This window comes from Ursus arctos, unplaced genomic scaffold (genome assembly GCF_023065955.2).
Source record: "Ursus arctos isolate Adak ecotype North America unplaced genomic scaffold, UrsArc2.0 scaffold_19, whole genome shotgun sequence".
In the NCBI taxonomy this organism is placed as follows: Eukaryota; Metazoa; Chordata; class Mammalia; order Carnivora; family Ursidae; genus Ursus; species Ursus arctos.
Window position 1 is genome coordinate 55,318,984 of NW_026622863.1, and position 17,929 is coordinate 55,336,912.

General features: G+C 43.2%; 1 protein-coding gene and 1 pseudogene across 3 annotated transcripts in view; one reads left to right on the forward strand and one right to left on the reverse strand.

Annotated features, from left to right (window-relative positions):
* The window catches only part of LOC113247438 (KRAB domain-containing protein 5-like), a 342,457-nt gene that overhangs the window by 260,191 nt on the left and 64,337 nt on the right, over positions 1 to 17,929 (forward strand). For all 3 annotated transcript variants that reach the window (XR_008960064.1, XM_048224174.2, XM_048224173.2), the window contains exon 2: positions 10,808 to 10,902. The gene's annotated coding sequence lies outside the window, so the exon portion shown is untranslated. The remainder of the gene's footprint in view (positions 1 to 10,807; positions 10,903 to 17,929) is intronic.
* On the reverse strand, positions 6,790 to 7,760 carry LOC113247414 (glyceraldehyde-3-phosphate dehydrogenase-like; annotated as a pseudogene).

Consider the following 17,929-nt stretch of genomic DNA (forward strand, 5'->3'; position numbering starts at 1 on the left):
AGAATGTGATGAGAGGGGCGCCTGGGTGGCTCAGTCATTAAGCGTCTGCCTTCGGCCCGGGGCGTGATCCCAGAGTCCTGGGATCGAGTCCCACATCAGGCTCCTCTGCTGGGATCCTGCTTCTTCCTCTCCCACTCCCCCTGCTAGTGTTCCTTCTCTCGCTGGCTGCCTGTCTCTTTGTCAAATAAATAAATAAAATCTTAGGGGAAAAAAAAAAGAATGTGATGAGAAGTGTATTTATGGGTGATCCCAGGAAGCTGGCGGAGGGCATTGAAGGAAGTGACATGTGGAAAATGAGGTAGCCAAGACACACTATCTTATGGTCCCATTTATTTATGAATATGGGAAATGTCTAGGTGGTGAGTGTGTGTCACATAAGTAACATCACCCCAAACAGAATATCTAAGAGTGACTATTTGTGCTTAATTCAGGAATGATCTTTGACTTACTGCAGAGGCTGTCAAATTTATCTTGCATCAGAACCTCTGGGAGCACTTTTAAAATCTCAGATTTCTAGGACTCTTCCCATGTTACCATTTCAGTAGTTCTGGGCTGGACTGCAGCTCCCCAATTTTCTGTCCTTACAAGTTCTCAGGTGATGTCACTGGGGCCTGTTTTGGGAACCTGCTTTGAAAATGAACATCCGAAGGCATGCTTGTGGTGGTCATCTTCAATGAAGATATTAGCCTGTGAAGAACGCAGTCAGATACACAGATGGGCATGAATTGTTTTAGGTGGACTGTGTTCTTGGTTCTCCGGATGTGAAAATGGGTCATATATAGGCTGGACTTCTGCGTTTAAACCCTGGAAGCTGGACCTGTGCACCTGGTCTTCAGTGGTCAGTTAAATACCCATTCAGGGTATATGTGTGCCCAGGGCTGGAACTTACACTCCAGTCTCAGACCATGGAGGCTGTTCTGTGTACGGATTTCTGGATGAAGCGTTGATTGTCAGAGGAGAGAATCCAAGAACAGGTCTTCTTCTGGAAGGGCATTTGAATGCCTCTTGTTGCTATAGGTGACCAGGTTCAAATGTTGACTCTACCAATATTTAGATGATCATTAGTCCTTTTTTTTTAAATTGAATTATTTTGGTCAGTTATAAAGAAAAAAAAACCCTATTGTTTCTTTTCTATGAGGGGAAAAACCCAGTTCTTCCCTAATGTGTTTCTGTGCTCCATGTCCCTCTTACTACACAGAGCACTTTATTTCTGACACTTCTGGTCACAAATACAGAGTGGGGGTGCTTTCCCCACAACAAATAGCAAGTCTCCAGCACTGTCTGTATATCTTACAATTTAAGTTAATTTGAACACTGTTTACCCAGAGATATTTTCAGGTCCCACAAATAAGGGGTCAGTTCCAGAAGGCAGGCCTTCCCCTGCCTTACACACATACTTTCATATATTGTTCACAAGCTCAGGCTATTACCCATATTTGTGAATGACTGGGTATAGTTTAGAGATTCCAAGAATGTCTTACTTGGGTTCAATTAGTTTGCTGAGTGGCTTGCAAACCTCAGGGAAACATGTTTACCAGCTTATTAAAGGCTATTATAGGGCCACCTGGGTGGCAGAGTCCGTTAAGCCTCTTACTCTTGGTTTCAGCTCAGATCATGATCTCAGGGTCCTGAGATTGATCCCTGTGTGGAGCTCTGCATTCAGCGCAGAGTCAGCTTGAGTTTCTCCCTCCTCCCTCTGCCCCTCCCCACCATGCAATCTCTCTCTCTCTCAAATAAATAAATCTTAAAAAATAGAAAAATGAAGGCCATGATAAAGGGTACAGATGAATAGCCAGATGAAGAGATGCATAGTGTGAGATTTGGGAGGGTCCCATGATCAGGAGCTTTTGTCCCCGTGGAGTTAGGGTGTGTCACCTTCCCACTGTGGATGTGTTCACTGGTCTGGAATCTCCCCCAACTCCATACTATTGGGATTTTGTGGAGCCTTCTTCATGTACTCATGACCAGTCATGATTCCATTTGCAGCACTTCTCCCTTCTCTGGATTAAGGGGTGTGGGGAGAAGAGCTGAGTGTTCCAAGATTCTGATTATGGCTTGGTCTTTCTCATGGCCATCGCCCAACCAGGAGCCCACCCAGAGTCCCTTCTGAGAACAAAAAATGCTCCTGCTGCTGTTATCACTTAGTAATTTACAAGAGTTTTCAGAGCGTTGTGCCAAATACATGTGTATTCTGTTATGTAACATCAGTAGGAAAGGAATAATACTAGTCCAAATTCATAAAATCATGAACATTAAAATCATGAGGATAAAGCATTAATAACTGGACCATATATTGTAAACACTATAGAATGACTTTAACTTCGGTGAATTTTGTGGATTTCATTTTTCAAGGAAAACATGGCGCACAATTCCTGTTTTCCATGCTGCTTTCTCTGTTTTTGAATGTAAATATTTGAACCCTGAAAATGGCAGCTGAGAATGATCTTCCTGGTCTAGATTTTCCCTGGAAACCTGTAGGAGTTCTACCTCTTAAGTCATCATTATTTCCCTTTATTGCAGGGGAACCAAGGCGAGTGTGAGAGGTTTTTCTCGGTCATGTGAATGTAGCCAGTTCGTCCCTCTGGTGTTAATCACAGACGCCTTAGCAGCTTTTGTTTTTAACATTTTCTCCCTGATCTTGGATGCAGACGTATTTCTAGTTTCACACAGTGTCCAGAGGAGTGTCCATTGGCAACTCTGGCCCCTTGTCTTCCAGCCCATCACCATCAGTCCCAGGAACTCCAGATGGGCAAAGCGTTAAGGAACAAACAGTCTCACATTCCATTAGCCTTTCCAGTATCCTCTGCTGGAACCTACAGGAGCTTGGAAATACCATAGCTACTTGTGTGTGACAAGAGGATCAATAAGTACATGGCAAACACTGTAAATATTGGCGTCTATTCTGCCATATTTTGTGATAAACACATAGACTGACCCTATGCAGCATTCAGATGTACCTCAGATGTTCTGTGTATAAGACTCATTATGGTTGTCATTCTGTGCAAGCACAAGTCTAGGGGCCAACACCTTCATGGGAACAATAGCACACCTAGATCCTCCCCTGAGATAACACCTACTACCCCAAGCACTTCTGTCCTGGAAGGCACCTTTGTAACTTTTTATACCCTCTCTGCCATTACTGTAATTTTTCTCTTTTTCATTAGACCACCTGGTAGCAAGTGAACAACTTGGCCTTGATGGATGTATGTTTCCCAACTGCCAGCCCTTTACTGTGTTGAGTGATGACCACTGTGTATCCAGGTGCTTCTCTGTATCCTGGAGGAATTCCAAAACTTCCTCATCTCACGAGAAAATGTAGCCTGTTTTTGTTTAGGTCCGTCATGTATTCATGCCTCACAGAGTGTTAGGTACAGTTACAAGCCAGTCACGTTGCAGGCAAAATTGTGAATAATCGAATCTGTTTCAGTAATAATAAATGATAGCTGTATAATGAATCCTTTTGTAGTTATACAATTATCCATAAAATTATGTTGTACTAATGGTCCCAGTAGATAAGGTCAGAGTCCAGTCAGTAATGAAATAGTTTCTCCCGAGGGGCGCCTGGGTGGCGCAGTCGTTAAGCATCTGCCTTCAGCTCAGGGCGTGATCCTGGTGTTCTGGGATCGAGCCCCACATCAGGCTCCTCCGCTGGGAGCCTGCTTCTCCCTCTCCCACTTCCCCTGCTTGTGTTCCCTCTCTCGCTGGCTGTCTCTCTCTCTGTCAAATAAATAAATCTTTAAAAAAAGAAAAAAGAAATAGTTTCTCCTGAAATAAAGCAGAAATACTCAAAATACCTTTGAATATGTATCTTTCAATATAAGATATATTTCCCAGGCCTCTGGGTGGCTCAGTTGGTTAATCGTCTGCCTTCAGCTCAGGTCCTGATCCCAGAGTCCTGGGATCAAGCCCTGCGTCGGGCTCCCTGCTCGGCAGGGAGCCTGCTTCTCCCTCTCCCTCTCCTGTTCCCCCTGCTTGTGTTCTCTCTCTCTCTGTCAAATAAATGAATAAAATATTTAAGAAAAAAAGATATTATACGTTCCTAACATATACCGGGGTGCGGGGTTTTGAAGACAACTCCACAAAGATGGTTAACATGGTCGATGGCCCTTCAACAAACTGGCGCTCCTGACGATCAATGCCAAATTGTTGCAGCAAGCATAGGTTTAAAACCTGCCACACTAGGTCCTGTCTTAGCGCAACCTCAGGAGGAGAGAAGGTCCTTTAACAGCGCAAGGTTAAGACCCACAACAAATCTAGAATCATGACACAGCTACAGCTGCCTGTAACTTATGTTGGCAGAACTAGAGGCATCTTGCTCCAGAGAACTCTGCTCAGGGACTGGATACATGACACCTGCATCAGAGGATACTGCTCCACCAGGACAGGTCTGTGCTCTGCCTGATGGCCCAGACTAAGCCTATGGTTTCCACTACCCAGATCCCTATGGGGGCGTCAGTTCAGGCTCACTGGGGACACGCTCTCCAGTATCAGGGACTCTTGAATATATAGGGAAGTCCTGTATAGACTGTGTAGGAATTGAATATGTTTCCATCTGAGAGAGAGAGGAGTGAGTCATCCAGGGTCCTGTCCTCCCTCCATAGAAGAAATCATCTTGGTACCCAGGTGGCAGTCCCTCCCATGGTTAACACTGAGCAGGTGTAGAGATGCCAACAGATAAACGGATTGTTTCCGTGGCATCTGGTCATTAAAGAAACAGATGAAGAGTCATGATGCCTACCATCCAGGAACTTTTAGGTGAGAGCAGATGGGTTCATTGTTGAATTCAGGATTGTGGAGTCAATGTGAGGAAGAGGTGGTTTACAGGGGACTTTGCTTCAGTTGGGCCAGTTCCCTCTCTCTGTTGTGGTGTGAGTTCTGGTGTCACCTTTGATGGGTCATCCATGGACCAAAGAGTCTTTAGTAGTAGTAGCACTTATTTTGCATTCTTGTTAAGAAAGTTTTCTGTTGTAATTGCCCCTGAAAATGCTAAGTGTTAATGTTAAATTGCATTTTTAAATTTTATTTTCTGAAATAGGAGAGAGACTAAATAGATTAAAACAATATGAATTCTGGGTGTTGATTTCTTTAGGAAGGCTTAAGAATGACAAGCCTAGAAGTACCCCAGAAGCAGCCAGCTCCCCCCCTTGCCCAAACCAGATCCACCCCCTTCTGAGGCTGTGTGCAGGTCTGGCCTGGCTCTGGATCTCCTCCCTTCCCAGGACAGATTCGAGGGATCAGATTCTGACGGGGTGTTCCTTTCATCTCTCCAGGGCTGGTGCTCACAATTCCCAAAACCCAGAATCCGATCAAGGGAGCCGAAGGACTGTATATTTTAGTGCCTTCATTTCTGTTTATCATTAAATCATGTGCTTTACCATCCTTTCACCCAGAATCCTCTTTTCCATTCCTGCAGATTTCAGTAGTTGCTCAAGTAACAAAACGTAAATATATGTATACATTATGACATGATTAAAATGTGTATGTTATGACACGATTAAAGCAATCTAGCTAATTAACATGCCCATGACCTCATAGTGTTAGGATTTTGTATTTCTGATTTTTAAATTAATTTTTGTTGAGAACATCGAAGATACATTCTCTTAGGAAGTATCAAGTATAATAATAGACATGGAATTATCTGTAGTCACCATGCTGTACTTTACATCTCCAGAATTTATTCATCTTGCATAACTAAAATTTTGAGCCGTTTGACCAACATCTCCCACTTCGCCCTCAGCCATGTCCTGCAATCGTGGTTTTACTCTGCTTTTAGGAGTTCAACTTTATTAGATTCCAGATATAATTGAGATAAGTTAGCATTTGCCATTTTGTGTGGCTTATTCCACTTAAAGTAAGATCCTCCAGGCTCACCTACTTTGTCTGAAATGGAAGGACATCTTTCTTCTTTTATTAAGACTGAATGTTGCATATATATATCATGTATTATTTATGATACATAATCTATGATATATGTATTTTATATCTTAATACTATATAATGCATATATGTCATATTTTCTTTATTCCTCCTAGAAAGCAGTAAAACTACAGGGAGATGGTACTTCCTATTTGCTAGAATGACTGAATTTGAGGAAAAAACTAAAACTGTTAACACCAATGTGGAGGAATTAAAATGATCATACATTGCTGATGAGTATGGATAAAGTACAGGAAAACTGGCATTTATGTATAAAGTCAAACATTTTCTATCCTGTTAAAAAAAATGTAAACACAAGAGTGAAAACTCTCTGAACTACTAATCTATCTTTCCCTTCTGTATTTTTCCATTCATCCATATTTCGCTCCTACCATATACAAACTTTATTTCCCGCCCCCCCCCGGGTACAGTATACTTTTTTTTTTTTAAAGATTTTATTTATTTATTCGACAGAGATAGAGACAGCCAGCGAGAGAGGGAACACAAGCAGGGGAAGTGGGAGAGAAAGAAGCAGGCTCATAGCGGAAGAGCCTGATGTGGGGCTCGATCCTGTAACGCCGGGATCACGCCCTGAGCCGAAGGCAGATGCTTAACCGCTGTGCCACCCAGGCGCCCCGGGGTACAGTATACTTAATTCTGGTATATGATAAGATAGGGCTCCCCCAGTCCCTCCCCTTCTTCAGGGAGTCTGGGATGGTAACTGGAGGTCAGGAGATTCTCAGTGTCTTGGGGGATGACTTGGGGCAAGGACTCCCCAGAAGCTGAGGGCCTCTCTCTTCCTCTTGCTTGTGCTTCGGCTGGTAGTCTAGGGGGCTCTTAGTCCTTGGAGGCCGTATGGACCATAAGATTTGGCTACAGTCTGTAGCCAAATTCATTATCATACCAGGAAGTGAGCTTCACAAACTGGTCACCGAGAGCAATGCCAGCCCCAGAATTGAAGGTAGAAGAGTAGGTGTCCCTGTGAAAGTTGCAGGAGACAACCTGGCCCTCAGTGTAGCTGAGGATGCCTTTGAGAGGCCCATCCAATGCCTGCTTCACCACCTTCTTGATGTCATCATATTTGGCAGCTTTCTCCTGGTGGCAGGTCAGAAACATGACTGACACACTGGGGGCGGGGACACAGAAGGCCATGCCAGTGAGTTTCCCATTCATCTCAGGGATGTCCTTGCAGTGCTGGTAGAACCAGGGATAATGTACTGGGCAACCCATCAGCCATCATGTCACAGTTTCCCAGAGAGGCTGTCCATCGTCATCGGTGGCAGTGATAGCCTGACCTGTGGTCATGAGTCCCTTCCTGATGCCAGAGTTGTCACGGATGACCTTTACCAGAAGGGCCAGTTGGTGGTGCAGGAGGCATTGCTGACAATCTTGAGGGAGTTGTCATATTTCTCATGTTTCATGCCTATAACAAACATGGGGGCATCACCAGGAGGGGCAGAGATGATGACCCACCTAGGCCCACCATTCAAGTAAACCCCAGCCATCTCCATGGTGGTGAAGACCCCAGTGAACTCAACAACATATTCAGCACCAGCATCACCCCATTTGATGGTGGGACCTCACTCCTGGAAGATGGAAATGGGGTTTCCATTGATGACATGTTTCCCATTCTCAGCCTTGACTATGCTGTGAAATTTGCCATGGATGGAATCATACTGGAAAATGTAGCCCATGTACTTGAGCTCAATAAATGAGTTATTGATGGCAACAATATCCACGTTGCTAGAGTTACGTAACAGTCCTGGTGACCAGGTGCTCAATTGGTCACATCTGTTTACTCTGACCTTCAACATTGTGTCTTGGGGATGTGGCTGGCACTACCAGAAAACACGGCCGTCTGTTGATTGAGGAGGAGCAGAGAGCCACAACTTTTTTTTTTTTTTAATCCATAGGCAGACATCGGGGCTCAGTTGTTAAGCGTCTGCCTTCGGCTCAGGGCATGATCCCAGGGTCCTGGGATCCAGCCCTGCATCGGGCTCCCTGCTCTGCTGGAGCCTGCTTCTTCCTCTCCCACTCCCCCTGCTTGTGTTCCCTCTCTCGCTGTCTGTCTGTCTGTCTGTCTGTCAAATGAATAAAGAAAATCTTTAAAAAAAAAAATCTGTAGGGAGACAAGAGGCAAGGCAGATAGGTGGGGCCCAGTATGTACATCTTAATGGTTATTATAGGACACCTAGTGCCCAGCTCGCAGGGTATTATGGGGGTGAAATCGCATCATATGTGCAACACGGTGCACCATAACTTCCTTGTGAACAGAAAATTAGTGCTCCAGGCGCCTGGGTGGCTCAGTCGTTAAGCGTCTGCCTTCGGCTCAGGGAGTGATCCCAGAGTCCTGGGATCGAGCCCAGCATCGGGCTCCCTGCTCTGCTGGGAGCCTGCTTTTTCCTCTCCCACCCCCCCTGCTTGTGTTCCCTCTCTTGCTGGCTGTCTCTCTCTCTGTCAAATAAATAAAATCTTGAAAAAGAAAATTAGTGCTCAATCAACATTGCAGTAATCATCGTATACACATTGTCTTCCGAATAGAGACTTACTTCGACATTAGTGCATTCAGTAGCCTTCTCTCTGTAGACTTTTTTTTTTTTTCTGTATAAGTGCTATGAAAGCATGTGGTCCTTCGGGGTGCTGATGGTGGTCTTTGCTGGGACCAACAATAAACTCACAACAGCGAAAAGTAAATAGTAAACTCTTTCCTGGGAACTCACCAGGAGTTGTTTGTGTTGACATAAGATGGAGGGTGTGGGGGGCTCAGGTGCGCTGTGCCTGCATTCTCTAGTGTAGACACTAACCGTGGGTCTCCAGGAGCAATGTCCCCACTAAGAAGGAACTCATGACAGATGCCAATTCTCAGACCCCGTTACAAACCTGCAGAATCACCATTTCTTCCATGGAACCTGGACACCAAATGATTTCTATGCACGTTCAAACTTGAAAGCACATCATTGCTTATCAGCCTGGGTTTACAGTAAAGAGCCCAGGGTGAGTTTTCAGAACCACCATCACCTCTGTCCTCTGCCAGAGTCTGTCTATTGGTCAGGGCGAGAGCATCAGTGCTGCTTTACCTCTGTGCTCCAGGTGCTTCTCAGGTAGACCAGGGTGAAGCACAAGGATTCGAAGGTATATTTGTGAGAACTGACTCCGGCTTTCATTTGAAGAGAAGATAACAGACTGATCTGGAGTTGGATGGAGCAGGTAGTGCAGCCCACGTTACCTGTGGCAGGATTTGTCGCTGTCTGGGAGGGGAGGACATCTGAAACCAGGAAGGGGAAACTCACACTCAAATGTCCACGTAGGAACTCGTTTTTCTGAACCTTTCCTGTGACAAAGGAGCGGGTGGCCTTTTGTGCATTTCGAGATCCTTCTGCCTCTGAGCTGATGATAGCAGGTGACGAGGCTGTGCTGAGGTCTTTAAAGGCATACAGGTGTGATTTCTTTACATAATCTCACCCGAGAAAGAAACCTAGGACAGAACGGAGAGGAAGAAATGGCTGCTTCTCAGGTAAATCTTGTCTTGATTAGCTCAGGGGCAGTGTCCTCATTTCTTACGGAAAGCCCATCTATTTAGAACTTGCAAACATTCACTTCTCTACTTCTGGTGGTCCTGCCTAGCAAATATGTTTTGGACTACTTATCCTTTTAATGAGAGTCAAGTCAGCCCTTTAGGATATTCCTCTCTTACATCCCTGGGGCCATCTCCATTCTCTCCAACTGGGCTTTCTATGCAGCATGAAGAATTCCTACCATGAACTCATGACATGCAACTATGGGAAATGTTCCCCCTGTGACAGATCAACATGGGGATGTGTTGATACCCATGATCCTCACTGGGGATTTGTCGGATTTTGGAATCCCAAAGAAGGAGGAAATATGTAATATTTAGATTCTGTCTGGGTGTGGCCTGAGTCTATATAAACTGAACGAAAATGAACAGACAATCCAGATGGCTATCAGGTCCCGAATAAGTCAATGTTCTGAAAAAGCCTTGCTGTCTAGATTGCTTCAACGAAAGACTTACTATTTGAAGTACATTAAAGATTGCAGGATATGGGAGCTACCTCTGGCTTGAAATTTCATAAAACTGCTATATTTTCCTGATTGGAGTCATAATATGATTTGTTTGTTTTGTAAACTTTATCACAACAGTGAGGAGTCCTATGTGCATCAGGCCACTGATACCAATTTGTCTTTGTTACATTTAATGTTACTTTGCTCACTTGATTCAGGGTCTCTGTGCTAGATTCCCTCGGAAAATGCGGGTACTCACCTTTCTTTACAGGAGATCTTGGCCTTTGCAAATAAAGGTACTAAATGGCCTTTGGTTTCATGAGTTTCCATTTAATTCTGCATAGTGTCACAGATATGCTCTCCTTTATTACTTTTTTATTTTCAGCAGAATGAAACAAGTACTGTGTAATTACTGTATATTCAAGTGTCTTAAAATTCTATAGTGTAATTCAGCACAAATGCCTAGTTATTTCCTTGAAATGATAACATTTGTTGGTGTAAGGAAGAAAATATTCATGATGTTTTGTCTTGATTTCAGCGTTACCATTCCCAGAGGTTATCTGTAAACTTCGCTCTAGGTTAGTGATAGTTCTAGAAACTAACTGGCATAAAATATTGTTGCCCACATCTTAAAATCAAATATCTGTTCCTTATTTCTGATTTCTGATTCAGCAGTAGTTGGAAGTGGAGTTAAGGAGCTGAACATTGAAAATGTTTCCTAAATACAATAAAGAGGCCATCAGGAAACAATGTTTGGAGAAGTAATTTTCTATATGCTTCTGTAATGTGTTCTCTTCTCTACCGAGCGTTGTGCTGGATTTGAAATTGTAGATTCTCCAGCAGGAGTCATGCTTCTCTTTCTTGTCAATAGGTCTTGCTGTCTGTAGTCTGGATCTGGTCAACTTCTGTGGAAAAGTAAAGAGCCCCAGCACAGGAAGAGAAAGGAGACGGTAGCCACATGCCCAGGTAGGTGGGAATGAATGAAGCAGATGACAGAGGTGAGGACCAAAGGTCAAAGGAGAAAACTTGACCTTAAAATGTGATTTGGGCTGCTCTGCTTGAATGGAATGATTCTGGAAGCCTAGGTTTAATTCTGTGGTGGTCACAGAGGGACATCTCCTGTCTCACTCTTCACATGGCCCTACATCCTCTAAGGACTTACCTTCTGTTCTAGCGTCTTCCATGGCATTCACGGTGAATTCCAAAAGCCTCCCCAGGGCCACTGTGGGTCTATGTGATCCGATTACTATTCCATTGCTTTTGGGGGCATGGGAAAATCTGCACACACAGGGAGCTTCTAAGTGGAGGCCCCAGTGTGATTTACTGCTTTCCCATTATTGGGTGCATTTGTCTCCCGGAGACACGCAGAGATTCTCTTACAACATCAGGAATGTGGGGTAGACTGACCCTCCCCTCTCAAATCTTATCCAGAGTAGCCTTCCCCATGGAGATTTCCCCATTGATCAGACTCTGTGCTCTGTCCTCAGAAATGTACCTGGGAGCTTCAGTGTTTACAATGGCCTCACAGTGGAATATGTTGGGCCCGTTCATTAAGACCTAATTGACGCTAGGCCCTATCAAGGACTAAGTGACAGAATCTTTGTGGTTGCGACACTGGACATGGTAGTTCTCAAACCTACATAGGAGATCCCAACGTGAACTCATGGCTGAGAACTACTTTTCAAACGTCGTCAAAATTTCATGTATATACAAACCATTTGAGGTTCCCATTAAAAACAGACACTGGGGCCCCATGCTGTGGTATCATGACTCCCTAGGTGTGGATGAAGTCCATTAATGTGTATTTTTAATAATCATTGAGATTGCTCTCCCTAGACTTCATTACCAGTAATATTATGTTAAAGAAAGCACAAGAGCGCATCTGAGTCCCTTATACCAAACTGTCCTTTCTCCACACAAATACTGCCTTTCCCAGTGATGACTACTAACAGCTTCTGCAATGATGACATTCTCTGCTCATCCCATACAAGTTAGGGAGGGACTAGATAAGGTGATGTTGTCTGAGCAAGGCTGTTTTGGATAAATGGCATGTGCTCATTCATGAAATGAATGTTCATGAGTATAAACGACGCTGTGTGTCCAGGACACTGCTGGGAATCTTGCATACGTTATGCATGTTAATCGTGCTGAACTGGGAATTGGGTACTCTAGGATCATTTTTTCCAGGAGGATTTGGATGCTGGGTGTGCCTTCTTGGGAGTAGAGATTTCTTTCTCTTCTTTTTCAATATCATTAATCTTAAAAATAATGTTGGATGTGATCGCACAAATATAGAGAGCAGACTGGGAGATAGGAAGGGTACTAAGGCTCTGAGAGACATGTGATGGGTCCGTCATTTGGATGGATGTATTTGGTTAACTTTAATGTGTGGACTATCAGTGGACATTCCAGGAATGGAAGGTTGGATGCTATGTGTTACCTTGGAAGCAGTGTTTTAACCAGAAAGGTGAAACTGCCTCCCCAAATTTTAAGTCTTTTGCTCTGCTTTATCCGAGTCTGAGCCTCAAGGAAAGTGTGAATGCCAGGTTGGGCCACCCAGATGGAGCTGCCAGGAACTCTGTTCTCTGAGCTCTTCTGAGAAGGGAGGCACAGGGACTGGCGGTGGAGCCGTGGAGGGCAGTTTCGTGGTCTGAGGTTATTTTCCACAGAATCTGAACAGACAGTGCTCTGTTAGCCCCTCTGTAATACCCATTTAGGCAGAGGGACTGTTATCGATGTAATTTCTGGGCACCTGAGCTCTGTGCCCACAATGTTAGGTCCGAAATAGGAAACAGGAATCCGGGGGCATCAGAAGATCCGCTGGAGAGGTGGGATTGACAGAGGCCATAAGCGTGGATATTGCACAGCGTGATCCCGGATGTCCAGTCCCTGATCTCCATATATTCTGGGATCCTCTGCACTGTGGCAGATGACATACTCAGGACCTTGAGCGGTTCACCTCTGTTTTCCGTGTGCACATGTGTGACGTTTTGGCAATAGGAAAGGCAGAAACGGGAAAGGACAGCAAAAACTCTGGGTGCAATAACAACGTTGGTCAGAGTGAGGACTCTCTGAACATAGACTCTGGTCCTAGCTCGCCTGAACCGCGAACTCAGGCGTGTGAGCTTGGTTGAGATGATATTCAGATGTGGTGCTCTGGAAACCCCGGCTGGTGAAGGGAGGAACACATGACTGCAGGTTTGGGCTCAGCTGTGTGCGCCCCAAGTCCTCTGTGCGCATGTGCAGCACTTGTTGGGCATCTCAATTTGCGCAGGGGCTGTGGGAAGCCATTACCAAAGGCAAAGTCTGGGGAAGTGAAGGCAGAATCGCATTGGTGTTTTGTGCGCATGTGCAAAAGTGAGCGGGGGCGGGGAAACCTGTCGCACTGCCCACTTGCAGCATGGGTAAGGAGTTTAGGCCTCTTGAGAAACTGGTCAAAATGAAAGTGGTACTGTGTGATCTTTAGAGGTGAAGTGATGTACATTCAAATTTTCCAGAGTAAATTTGACCGGTAGGCTTGTCTTTTCAAGTGGTCTTGCTCCACCTGTAGAAGGTAGCAATGAGTTTTTTATAGAGAGGTTGTGGAAGGGCAGTATTTGATTGGATATACCCTAAGCAGTTGCCTTCTTTTTGGAAGGCCTAGTTGATTGTAACAGTTTGTTCTTAAGTTCATTTTCTTCCTTTCCGGTGCATTGACTGTGAATTAAGTTGTGGTTTGCTTACAGAGGTTATCGAGACATTAAAGCCACCTGAGTCTATGGCTTCCTTGTTTGATTTTTAACAGTGGAAACACAGTTGGTAGGATATGTGTGTGTGTGTGTGTGTGTGTGTGTGTGTGTATGTTTTAATCGATTTGCAAGGGTAGTTCAATAGTTGTCCACTCATTGTAAGAACACACAGTCATGATGGTGCAGCAGTCTCATGTCCCAGACCCACCCAGTAAGTTACATGTGTGCAAATCAAAGATCCACATTTCATGATGTATGTGATAACAGGAGACAGATACATTTGTGTGTAAACAAGGAGGTGTTTCAACAAGCATGTTACAATTACAGCGGGACATGTTTCAGAAATGCAATAAATCCATTTCTACTGCTGTGAAGACACCACCTCCATATAGCATTGGTTAAGGAAAGCAGTTTTATTGAGAGTAATTTTGATATGACAATGTTTATGCAAACATTAAAGCAAGTACAAAATAGTTTGTATGTTATACAATTTCAAATGGAACTTCACGTACACTGTGTAATTGCACAAGAAAGAGGATACACCTCAAACTGATGAGTTGTTATGACTGAAGATCATACTGTTACTGGGGGCAGTAAATGTGGATTTTTACTTTAATTGTAAAATAAAAATTATACAACATGAACATACGAAATACTTAATGTTGTACTATGTGTAGATGTTTTCTATCTCTGCTGTAACAAATTTCCACACATTTAGGAGCCAAAAAAGAACACTCTGCTGATTATATATTTTAATTTCAGTGGGCTTTCCAGGTTTTCTGTTCAGGGTCCTATAATGTCAAAATCAAGGTTTCATGAGGCATGGGATTTTCTCTGCAGTCTCTAGGGGAGAATCTATTTCCAGGACCATTCAGGTTGTTGACAGAATCCATCTTTAAAGATATTTATTTATTTATTTACTTATTTCTTTATTTAGAGCGGGAGCAGGGGTATGGGCAGAGGGAGGAGAGAGGGAATCTCAAGCAGACTCTGTGCTGAGCCTGGAGCCTGAAGTAGGGCTCAGTCTCACAACCCTGAGATTATGACCTGAGCAAAATCAAGAATTGGACACTCAATCACCTGAGCCACCCAGGTACCCTGACAGAATCCGTCTGTAAAGACAAATTGGAGTTGATTCTAATCCTTATGAAGGGATTCATCAGCCTCTTGTGCACAAATCTGAATTTTGTGCTGATCCACTGGATTCAGATAAGCCAATATAATTGACTGTTGGTGTCTTCTATCAAGTTTTCTAGCATCTTGCCCAGAGTTAGGGGTGTGTTTCTTTAGATCCTGTTCACAATGTTTCCATTGGGCTAGTTTCATCTAATATTTGGCCTGGCCCTCACCACAAGCATGTTGACCAATTGATATAAATCTGAAAAACCAGCTTGGGAACTTTGAGTCAATATGTTAAATTCTTCAGCAAACCTGTGGAGATCCTCAGTCAACTTAGGGAACTCTTTATTGCTCAAAGTTTACCCTTATTCTAAACCTTGTTACCACTTAGATCTTCAGAAGACTTAACTTTAAGGGGGCAGATTTTAATAGGTTCAGGAGAGGAGGTAGTAGAGGGAACTTCAGAGGAAAAGGGAGGGGCAACAAAAGGGCAGAATGAGAGTGAGGATGAAGAAGGGAGAGAACAGAGGAAGATGGTTTTGGAAGTGGGGCCTGAGCGCAGCGTGGCTTCCTAGCGACTGTTGACAAAGAATGTCAGGGGGAGGAAGAATAGGCCTCAGAAGCCCTTTTCTGTGCATGAAATTGTTTGCTAACCTTATTCAGTTGAAAAACTATAGGTTGGTATGAGGCAAACCATCCAAATACCAATTAAAATAGGAATCCCATTCAGTTTTGTCAATTTTAGAACTATGTTTGTCCACCTCATCTTTGATAAAAGTAACTTTGGAAAGATCAAAGAATCCAGTTATGGATTCTAAATTACTTCTGTTTAAGTCAGTCCATTTATATATAAATGCCCTTGTGGAGGGAAAGCATTTTTTATACCTACGGAAGGTGTCTCTTCCTTCGGCTGGAGTAGAATAGTATCCTGCAGCAAGATCAAGTCCATGTAAGACCAAGTGCCTCTCTTTCTGTTGGGTCTGCAACTGACTTCCGGTGGTAGGTCAAGAGAGCTCTTCCTGCCAAAAACCTCTGACTCCATTTTAGCGAGATATCCCATTACTAATTTTCACAGTTGGAGAGGAAAATTTGCTTTGTTCAGGAGGTTGGCAGATGGGGAACGTGGTGGATTCATGTCCAAAGACAATCTACAAAGTCACAGCAGGAAGTGTTTAAGGGGGAGGCACACAGGAACAGTGAGCATTGACATGCAGGGGGAACAGTGCTTCATTATTCTTATTATGATCTCAAGGAGACTTGCTGGCATCCGGGGAGGCCACTTCCTACCATGGTCAATCTTGATCTTCTAGAAACATCAGGTTCCTTGTTTCTCTCACCTCAGAGGTCTGTTGATCTCAAGAACCTACAATTAGTCAAGCCTTAAGTTACAGAGCATAGGTGAGTGAGTTAGACTTATATAGCTAACAGAGCTTGGAGTAGTTCTAGCCTGGAAAGTCTATATTTATGAAATAACAGATACATTATTAATGCGGTGTGTACTGAGCTTTTATTCTGTGCACACACATAGGATCCATGATGCTGTGCTGGGACCTCAGGAATTTGTAGGTGAGTTAATCCTCGTAATACTTGAGGGGTTGGTACTAGATGTCCCCTATTTTCTCTGAGAATGTAGATGCTGGGCCCAGCCTTTCTGTTTCTTTTTCTTCCTTAACATTAAGTGTATAAAACAGGAGCTAAGTATAGATTGGAGGAATATACAAAAATGAACATAAGAGGAAGTTCTCATTGTTGACTACAAATCAAATTGTCATGAGATAAAGAGGAGAAAATAAAATTTAAACAATATGTATGAAGACTCCACACAGATGTGGAAGTTTCAAAGACTGACAAAGTAAGGTATATATGTCTTTGAGGAGAAAAGCAGAATAAGAAAAGGAAGAACAAGGTAGAAGTCTGGGAATGCCAGGGGAAGAGATATGATTCACAAGAAGAAGAAAAAGAGGAAATATTTGGTAAACAAATATTCTTTGGGCCACTCAAAAAAAAAAAAAAAAAAAAAGGACATAGAGAATTTGGCTCAAACAGGTCTTGTTAGGTTCCTTCCTGTTTCTCTTACCTAGTATATTTCATAATGTACTTATGTATGTTGATAGCTCTCATCCTGGGGCAGCTTCTCTATCTAAATTCTTTTTAGTCAGTGAGGGGGGTAGAAAAAATTTTCCTGAATCTGCTGGATTTTGATTGCTTTTTAACTCAATCTTTCTGCCAAAGTGTCCCATCATGGGGTAGCTTGTGTTTAGCCCATAAAATCCGTATGATATTTTGTTGAATTAAATAAGACACACATGGAAAAAAAAGATTGTATGAAATCACATGGAATCTTAAAAAAAAAAAAAAAGTGAAATTATCAAAGTGAAGATTAGAAGTTTTGTTACCAGCAGCTGCCAGTGAAGGAAATTTTGCGATGTTGGTCAAATGGTAAAGCCTCACTAAAATGGAGTCAGGAGGTTTCAGCAGGGGGCGCTCTCAAGCCCCATGACTCATAGTCATTGGCAGATCCAACAGGAAGGAAAGGTGTTGACATTACAGACTTTACCTTGGAGATAGAGTATACTATTCCAGACAGAGGAAGAAATGCTTTTCTTAATCCTTCCCAGGCAATAGCTCAACCACTGAAAAACCACTGTCGTTCAAACTACCATTTTACTCCAAAGAACTTTTAGTATATAACAGAGTTCTCAACTTCCCTCTTCTCTCCTCAGAAAAGCATCCCTCCTCTTTGTTCCCTAGACTTGCCTATCATTTTGCCATAGCCTATATGTCCCTAATTTGATACTGTTTTTCCTGATTAATAATAATAGTTATTAATAGTTAATAATAGTTAATGGTTTTAAGGCAGCAAAAGACTGTAAATACAAACAACCACCACAAGCCGAGGGGATAGTCTAACCATATCAGAGACAATTAATCTATGATAAAACTCCCATTGCTGTTTCCAAAGTAAAGATTATCTTTTTTTTTTTTTTCCAAAGTAAAGGTTGTCTTAACAGAGATTCTCTAGTGGCTGTTGTGGGAATTAAACACCTTTGAGCACACAAATAACAGAATAAAGGAGCCAGAGAACTGATGATGCCCACAATTACTGGTGCTTTGACTTCAATCAACTGGGACTTGGATTCTGTCAA